The 9,358-nt window shown below is 41.4% G+C and overlaps 1 non-coding gene across 1 annotated transcript; it reads right to left on the bottom strand.

Annotated features, from left to right (window-relative positions):
- Nucleotides 1–2,997: 2,997 nt before the first annotated feature.
- TRNAA-UGC (transfer RNA alanine (anticodon UGC)) lies at nucleotides 2,998–3,069 on the bottom strand. The gene has a single exon. It is a non-coding gene; the product is annotated as a tRNA-Ala (tRNA).
- Nucleotides 3,070–9,358: the final 6,289 nt, after the last annotated feature.

Raw genomic sequence — 9,358 nt, 5'->3', positions numbered from 1 at the left:
TTTTCTCTCTCTAGGCTTAGTTAATTCTTTGGCTGTGCCGAGGCGTCTAGGGCATCGTAGGTACGTCCCACGGCTAATTCTAGTTGTGTCGTCAATTTAGGGGTCTGCAATCCGCTAAATTACCAACCTCTCTGGTTATCTGGTTGCCTAGTCTATTCACTGCTATCCTCCTCGGTTACCTAATCACAACACCAGAAGGTACAGAAAGAAAATACTATGTTTTTATGACAGCAGCTGCACCCCCCGAGTGTTTAAGAGTTGAAAACATCAAAACTTCTTAAAATAAATTTTTAGATTTTATACCATTAAAAAAATGTTGATCTTATAAATGATTAAAACATTAAAACTTAACATTTTTTCAATTGTTGAAAAAAAAATTTCTGTGGATGGAGGATTGTTACTATCGACACCCTAACAAATGACAATGTCCTTAAAAATCAACAAGGTTTCCTGGTGTGCTTATAATCATACATCTGCATTTTTAGGGCTTGCATTTTTCCATTCTCCAGCTCCTGTAATTTTGCACTTGACAGTTACAAATGACACTTTTCACTCTGTGCGGTATATTTACATTAGGGATGGAATCACATTCATAATCACCAGTTTATTGTCGTCATATTGAATGGTGCTTATTACATTTTGCAAGATTTGTCTTCGGATCAAGTGAACCTTGAATTTTAGCCAGTTGTCTCTAGCTTGTTCAGGGCCGTCAATAGAATCCTGTCCCATTTAGCTCAGTGATTAGAAAGAAACAAAAAGGAAGCATAGCAGATCATGGGGAGATTACATCTCACAGTGGCAGTATTAAATGACCAAACCAGTGTCAATATGCTGATCTGCTTTTGTTTTTAAAGGGAACCAGCCTGAACCACAGGCAGTATGAATCAGACACCACTCTGTCCTTGCATCAATGTATGTAGCCACAAAGGCAGCCCCCCCCCCAGGTTATCCCCACCCTGCTCCTCTTGAATGACAGGTGACACACACAGGTGCACACACATATGGAATGACCTGTCAATATAGGTGAGCAAGTAAAGACACCACTGATTGGACTATTGAACCAGTCCTCCAAGTCACATTATCCACAGTCAGCTTTTAAAAGTATACTTTCTCTTAAACTCTGCAGAATCTAACTTATGTGGATGCAATAATAGTGTCAGGCTCTGATTCATGCTGCCAACGGTTTGGGCAGAATGATCAGCTGTCAGGTTGCCTTTAAGATGCAGACAACTCTTTGTGTTCTCTTGTTTTAATATGTATTGTTTGAATGTGTATTGCGTTTATATTTGCTAAATGCTGCCTGTCCTGCTGGATATCAGCTTCTGGGACAAATCCTGACTGATGGTAATGCATTCTTGCCTAATCAGTGCTTGGAGTTTATCTCAATTTCCATGTTTTTGTTTGTCCAATTGCTTTTTGAGATTTGACCAGGTTCTTAATGGAATTTTCTTGGATGTTTCTTGGCCATGGACCCAATAGTTTTATACCCCTAGCCACGTAATTATCCCTTTTGCGTCGTGACATGGTCTCCATCATGCTGGAGAAAGCATTGTTCATCACCAATTTGCTCCTTGATTGTTGGGAGAAGTTGCCCTTGTAGGATGTTTAAATACCATTCTTATTTATGGCAGTATACTTAGGCAAGATTGTGACCTCAAGAAAAATGACCCCATACATGAATCATCTCAGGATGCTTTACTGTTGGCATGACAAATGGTAGCACTCAACTTTTCTACTCAATCTCAATCTCATTGACAACCTGTTGTTATAACTGAGGCCTAGCACATGCATGGGGATGAACAAACCAGGGGAGATGTTCAAACTACACACCATAGATTTCTATACAGACTAGGAAAATCCCTAACTTGACCCTGATTTGTCTCTGCTTAACCGTGGTGGTTGCACTCTAAAATTACGCAACGGAGCCCCCATTCCCACCTCAAAGGGACTTTAACTGCACCCTCAACTATACACAGAGTGTAACCCAAAACAACAACAACAAAATGTAGTGCACACAGATAGAAGATGAGGCACAGGGCTAGAATGTGTTCACAAAGTTATACTGTACATAAAAGGCAATAGAAAAAGAAAGGAACCCAAAAAGACCTTCGGTATATTTGGAAACCCCCAGACCCTAAATGTTAAAAATAGGAAGCGTTCTGGGAAGGGGACCATGCAAACAAACCACAGAAGAATCAAAAGAGAAAACCTCGGCAAGATAATCTAGGGCCAACTACCCTAACCAGTTGCACCCCGCTTGTGATGTGCACCCACAGAGAGGAGGTAGCGGCAAGCTTAGGAGGCTGAACTGGCACAGTGAGGTATGTGGCTTTGTGACCTGAGTGTCCCAACCTGGGTTCTCCAAACATTTTCGTGGGTTCAGTGATGGGCAGTGGAGCAGATCTGTATTCCACCAGATGGAGCCATGTTTCTTGGGCTGTTCCTGTAGAGTACCTCTGGAGAGGGAGCCAGAGCGCTTTTATACCCACAGCTCCCATACAGGACATTCTCTCAAAGAATTGGGGGAAGGTGTGGGAGGTCATCCCTCATTGTTCGATTGTTCAATTAATCTGCATATTTGCACGCTGGGGGAGAGAAGACGCCAAGCATGCAGCACCACACAAGGGGAACACCAGGGAAAATGTACAAGGAAGACCCTGCTGATGCCGATAAAAGTCATTTGTCCATCCAGTTCAGCCTATATTCCATCAGAATAAATCCCCAGATCTACATCCTTCTAAAGAACCTAATAACTGTAAGATACAATATTGTTACGCTCCAGGAAGACATTCAGGCCCCTCTTGAACCCCTCAACTGAGTTTACCATTATCACCTCCTCAGGCAAGGAATTTCAGCTTCTTACTGCCCTAACAGTAAAAAATAAAAAATCCTTTTCTATGTTGGTAGAAAAACCTTCTTTCCACCAGACACAGAGAAGGCCCCCTTGTGACCGTCACATTCCTTGGTATAAACAGATCCTGAGAGAGATATAAAGTTTGGAGATGGTGGGGATTGAACCCATGACCTCATACATGCAAAGCATGCGCTCTACCACTGAGCTACATCCCCAAAAGTCTATGGGGACTCCTCCAACTTTGTTCACTCCTCCAACAGGAACAAGCAGCTTCTCGTGAGACAAGCTCCTTCAAATAGGTCAGTATAGATGAACTATCACTGGCAAGGAATGAAGCTAGCAGTGGGTTTATATAGTGGAAGGGAGTGGTCACAATTTGCTGCAGCTGAGAACTCAAGCTTCAAGTTCACCCCTTTCGGTAGGGGTGACGGCTCCATAGGTGCAACATATTTCTTGAACAATGACCTGTTAAAAGTGATATGGATTTTAAGTATTTGAGGTAGATCAAAACTAAAAGTTACAGAGTTAATTATGGTGACCACCTTATATGGCCCAATGAACCTAGGATTTAGTTTCCAAGAAGGAATCTTCAATTTAATATTCCTGGTTGATAGTCATATACACTGCTCAAAAAAATAAAGGGAACACTAAAAGGTGGATCAGCCTGTAGTTTGATTTTTCACTTTGATTTTGATTATCATTCCAAATCCAGAGCCCCATGGGATATTAATTTTGATTTACACTGATCATTTTTAATTGTTCCCAACACATTCCACTATGTAATGAATAAAGATTTGCAACTGGAATATTTCATTCAGTGCTATCTAGGATATGGTATTTTAGTGTTCCCTTTATTTTTTTAATATAATTATTCATACACCGGTCCGGACTTAGCAAACGTTTTTTCTCAGACATGCTTTTAAATCTGTCCCCATAACCTTCAGGTTAGCCTTTGCCATACAGAAGAGAGCAATGAAGAAAAATGTTCCCACCCCGGAACCCCTGAAGACACATCTCTACTGAAAAAACTGAACTGAGGGTGGAAACCATATGCACCAAAAATGGTGACCAGTGGAGTCGTTACAAAGATTTTCCACCGTGAACTCAGTCAGAGGTAAGCAAGATGACAAATCTTCCTGATAATCAGACACAAAACGCTTAAGGTACGTCTCTAAATTTTGATTCAGTCTGACCGTTAATTTGAGGATGAAACGCTGAGGAAAAGGATAGGTGTATCCCCAGCTAAGAGCAAAACGCTCTCCAGAATTTAGATACAACTGGGTCCCTCAATCTGACACCACATAGAAGGGAACCCAGTGAAACTTCACGACCTCAGTGATAAGCACATGAGCCAAAGTCTTAGCGCTAGGGAGAGCATATAGGTTTAGTAAGATGGCGCACTTCATTGCCCTATCTACCACGACTTAAATTAGTTTTTCCAGCGGATAAAGGAAGGTCAGTAATAAAATCCATGGATCAATATATCCATGGTCTATCCGATATAATCAATGGTAGGAGAGACACGGACAGATGAGTATGCGGGGTGTTAGAACGCACGCAAACATTACAGGTAGACACAAAATCAACTACATCTTGATGCAACCTTGGCCACCAAAAATGAGAAATAAGGTCAAAGGTCACTTTACTACCTGAGTGACCAGCAAGAACCGAGTTATGATGTGTCCCTAAAATTTTGAGTTGCAAATGTAACAGTACAAATAATCTCCCTGAAGAACAAGAAGCAGTGGCATTCTCCTGAGCATTCAACACCTCACTTTCAAGCTCAGAACATACTGCGGAGACAACTACCCCTTCCTGTAAAATAGGGACAGAATCATCTGAACTATCACCCACAGGGAAACTTCAGGACAAAGCATCAGCTTTGCCATTTTTAATCCCAGGACAGCAAGTAACAATAAAATTAAACCTGGTAAATAAAGACCTTCTATCTTGTCTAGGATTAAGACATTTAGCAGATTCAAGGAAAATCAACTGTTTATGATCACTAATCACAGTGACTGGGTGGACTGCCCCCTCCAAAAAATTATTCCAGTCTTCAAAAGCCAACTTGATGGCCAAAAGTTCTCTGTTGCCAATATCATAATTTTTTTCGGCTGGCGATAATTTTTTGAGAAAAAGGCACATGGATGCTACTTAGTAGTGTCATGGTCCCGCCTCTCAGTGTGTCTGAGATGCAGTTACTGACAGTGCGGCTGTCCAATCTGGTACAGGGGCGTGCTGAAACTGGCAGTACTTTGATTGACAGCTCAACCATCCTATCTGATACATGGGTGTTCTGAGCTGTCAGTTTGTTGATTGACAGCTCGACTATCCAATCTGAGACTGGGAGGCGTCGGCAGTCTCCATTATGCCAGGTGATTTCTATGCTACTTAACTGAGCTGTATCTCCCAGACCTCTGCCAGACGCACATTCAGCTAGTGAGTTTTGTACTTCCTGTGCCTTCTGTATGCTTGAGCTTTTGTTACCTGAACTTGGACTTCATTCTGACCATCCATCTGTTTAACCCCTTCTGCTGTGATCCGTTATCCTCCTGGTCTTCTGACCTTGGAACGTTACCTGACCATGCGTTTGTCTCTTCCTTCTGTTTATGAGTACAGAGCCATGGCATAGCAACTCTTCAAGGAAGAAAATGCCCTCGGGCGAGGTCGGACCATGTCTAGAGGTCCGTACCTTTGTCATATCAGTGAGAGGTTTCACAATTGATGAGAAGTTCAGAATAAACTTCCTACAGTAGTTGGCAAACACCAGAAAGCATTGTAAGGCTTTCAGATTTTCCGGAAGATCCCATTCCAGAACTGCACGGACCTTATCTGGGTCCATCCGCAAACTCGCAAAAGACGCCAGGAAGCTAAAAAATTTAACCTCCTGTATGACGAATACACATTTTTGCAGTTTGGTATACAGTTTGTTATTATCCCCTAATATCTGTAACACCTGCCTGATGTGTACCTGATGTGTCTTGAGATCTTGCGAGTAGATCAAAATATCAAGATAATCTTCCACATATCTACCCACCAGATGACGAATAATGTCATTGACAAAATGCTGAAAATTGGTGGGAGTATTAGTCAGGCCAAAAGACATGACAAGGTTTTCATAATGAACTTCAGGAGTGTTAAATGCTATTTTCAACTTATCCCCCTCTCTGATTCTAATCAGATTATAGGCCGACCTGAGATGCAACTTGGAGAACCATATAGCACCAACAATCTTAAATAAATAAGAAATGAGTGGGAGAGGCTAAGGGTCTCGGATGGTAATTCAATTCAACTTTCGAAAATTTAAACGGACGCAGACCCCCATCTTCTTAACGAAGAAGAACCCACCGCCACAGGAGAAGTGGAGGGTCTAATGTATCCCTCAGCAAGATTCTCAGAGATGTAATCTTTCATTGCCTGCCTTTCAGGACCAGAAAGGTTATATAATCTGGTCTTGGGTAGTTTTGCTCATGGGAGCAAGTTATTAGGGCAATAATATGCACAATAGGGAGACAGTTCTTGGCACCCCTTTTCCGAGAATACATCCACAAAATTGGACAGAAAAGAGGGTACAGTTTTAGTGGAGATGGTAGAGATAATAGTACTCAGGCAATTATTCTTACAAAAATCACTGGACCTAACTATTTCCCTGGTCTGTCAGTCAGCAACAGGGCTATGCATCACCAACCAGGGAAGGTCCAGTACAATTGATGTAGGGAGACCTTCTAAGACATAGCAAGAAAGGAGCTTCTTATGGAGAGCTCCAATGCATAGATTTACATTATGCACTACTTAATTGAAACTCCCCTGACTGACAAGTTCAGAATCGATAGCAAATATGGGGATGGATTTCACCAGCACGCCACAGGAGAGACCATGCATCTGGGTGAACCGAGCATACACTATATTGGCTCCCGCGCCACTATCCAAGAAGACAGATATCATCTCAGTTTTTGTACCAAAACAACCTCGGCAGATAAGATAAACTGAGATGTACATGTGGAGGATATATAATCCCACACACAACCTGGGGTCAGAAGTTTTCCGATGGTTTCTTGTTGTTAGGAACACAAGGACAGACCCAAATAAAATGACCCCAGAAGAAATACAACCCTGTCTTGCAGTGAACTGCAAGAGAACCATACTGAGGAGAAGCTCGCCCTAACTGCATTGGTTCATCATGTATACAAGAGACCTTTCTGCTTTTGGAAGTACAACTGTAGTCAGAGTCTTCAGGTCTTTCCCTGAGGCGTCTATCAATACGCATGGCAAGAGCCATAGCTGTTGTGAACTCATTTTCTGGCTTACCTCTGGATTCTGGTGAGGGTGGTGGAGCTGGCTGTGTTGACAGGAGTCGTGAGTTCTCCATCCGGGCACCCTCTAGTGGTGACAGTAGGTAATGAAGCTGATCTAAATGGCAGAGACCTGCCACCTGAGGAGGAGGACTGTGAGTGGACATCAGGAGTCTCTGACTGGATTTAAGACAGCCTACTCCCTAATTTTGTGCTGGTGATTTTTTCCTGCCCTGAGGTTCTGGTTTCCAGTTCTGTTCCTGCCTTCTCAAGCTAAGTGTGATCTGCTATTTTTTCACATGAGATTTGGTCTGGTTTACTCAGTTTTTGTGGTCAGCCAGCCCCTGCTGGGGCTTTGCTGAATTTCCATTCTTATGTCTCTGTTTATGCCAGTTTGCTTTTTGTCCCTGAACAGATTGGTCTCTTTTTGCTCTGTCTTCAGAATATACCAGAGTGCTGATATAGGGAATTGAAGTCTAGCGACTTCAGGGTTTTTGTTATCAGAAAGTGTTGGACATTTTATGGCAGGGTTTTGTGCGTGATTGCAGACAGTATCTTTCCTTTCCTGTCCTTTCTAGTTAGTGTGGGCCCCATTGTTTGCTCAGCCTATTTTTCTATTTGTGTTTGTGTTTTCATCTTGTCTCACCGACAATACATGTTTGGGGGCTGTCTATTGCTTTGGGGTCTGCTCTGGGGCAGTTTAGATTTCCCCTTTTCTTGCTTTAGGCTTATTTAGTTCTCCGGCTGTGACGAGGCATCTAGGATCATCGTAGGTACGCCCCCACGGCTACTGCTAGTTGTGTGGATAGGATCAGGGGTCTGCAATCCGCTTAGTTACCAACCTCTCTGGTTTCCTGTGGCTTAGCGTGTTTTTGTTTTTCCTCCTCGGTGACTCATTCATAACACGTAGCCTCTAGCGACTCAGGAGTTTCATAGAGCACCAGTGAGTCTTTTAACCTGTCAGACAGACTCGGACAAACATGGCTTCTCATGGCAGGGTCGTTCCATCTGGTATCAGTAAGAGAGAAAATGTAAATAATTTCAGCTCACCACAGTAACGGCCGTTTCAGACGCTTCAGCACGGAAGTAGTTTAGTTCAGACTAAGCACAGCTGTATCCAAGCAAAAAAAGGAGATATTCATTGGGCGTAGAAGGAACAGTAGTAGACGTTTTTGCAAAGAACTTCTCAATATTTATTGAATCCAATAATGTTACATATAGACAAAAAATTAACCCCTCACCCCCCTAAAACTACGCGTTTCTGCAGATGTATTTTTCAAGTTGTTATCTGGCATCTTGCAATGTCCATTCAATGTGAAAGGGGAAATACTCCATTCCACACATGTGCAAGTAATTAAGCTGATGCAGATGAGTCCACCTCCAGGATGTATTTTTTGTATTTTTTTTCATACAAAAATATAAACTGTTTCTTACTATCATGAAATAATCAAACAACAATAATTACAGTGAGGTCAAAAGGATTTCCATTATAAATGTACTACGTGGTATTGTTAGTATTTATGTGTTTTACAACTAATACAGTATATACTACAGGTAAAACCATTATAGGGGCCAAAAAACAGCAAGCAATATAAGCAATTCTGAATTTTTTTTAGCATTATAAATATATTTATCTGCTATGCATTAATCTCCAAATGACACTCAACATTAGTTTTTAAAAAACTGATAATACATTGCAAAAAATTACAAAAAACACCTTAGTACTTACAAGCCCCGCATTAACAGTTTAATACAAAATGGATGCAAAATTGATGAAATTCAAGCAGAGAGAAAATTAATAAACCAATATTCAATCCAATGTGCTTACAAAAAAGGACGTGACTAATCGATCTGCAAAAGATAATTCATAATTAATAAAATATGTATGGAGTGGATTACATATACTGCATTGATAGATCTTGCCTTTTATTTAGACCAACTGGATCTCTGGTATTCATCTTTAATATCCAGTATGATTCTCTGTTTAATATTTTACGACGAAAGTCCCCTCCTCTCAATGATTTTTTTTACTTTATAGCACAAAAAGACAGACATGTGGTGTCGCCCCCATAAATTGAAGAAAAATATTTAGATACCGAGGAGATGACAGTTTTCAGATTTCCACTAGCATCAGAAATATGTCATCTGACGCGCGTTTTTACTGCATTGTTCCAGTACAACCTATGTTCTGCAAAGAACATGCAATTCATTC

The sequence above is a fragment of the Dendrobates tinctorius genome, unplaced genomic scaffold (genome assembly GCF_039654945.1).
Source record: "Dendrobates tinctorius isolate UK_male_01 unplaced genomic scaffold, ASM3965494v1 ptg000011l, whole genome shotgun sequence".
Taxonomy (NCBI): domain Eukaryota; kingdom Metazoa; phylum Chordata; class Amphibia; order Anura; family Dendrobatidae; genus Dendrobates; species Dendrobates tinctorius.
This window is presented reverse-complemented; position numbering and strand designations above follow the sequence as displayed.